This window comes from Penaeus monodon, chromosome 28, assembly GCF_015228065.2.
Source record: "Penaeus monodon isolate SGIC_2016 chromosome 28, NSTDA_Pmon_1, whole genome shotgun sequence".
In the NCBI taxonomy this organism is placed as follows: Eukaryota; Metazoa; Arthropoda; class Malacostraca; order Decapoda; family Penaeidae; genus Penaeus; species Penaeus monodon.
The window spans coordinates 26,556,885-26,557,379 of record NC_051413.1 but is presented as its reverse complement, the minus strand read 5'-3'; positions in this window follow the sequence as shown (position 1 = coordinate 26,557,379).

Here is a 495-nt window from a genome sequence, read left to right as displayed (position 1 = left end):
TGAGCAATAACGGTAGATATTACCAAAAGTAAATTCAAATTTAATGAGTATAATAACTAAAATCTCGTATATTTATTTGATAAACTGACGCAGGGGGAATTCCACCGGTGCCTCAGTGTTATTTAGTATATCTCCGGCGGACAGAAACACAAAAATATATATTTATTTTCTAGTGTGTGTGTGGATAAAAGTTTGACGGAGGCACCTGAGGATTTATATTGGCCGACTGTAATTCATTCTAGCCAGTGAACTCTTGTTTATGAAGCTAGTTCGAAAATGGAACAAAAAACTATATATTGTGAGGAGAGTTTGAGAAAATAAAAATGATGATTGTTTTTGGTACCAGACATTTTTTTATACTATCTTCCTTTTTTCTTGTAGATTCTCGCTGCATGGAAATACTTTGATATAATATATATGAGAATAACAATAGTATTAAAGATTATGTTCATTGTTCGTATTCTTAAATCTTTATTAGTGTGGCTAGGCTAAGCA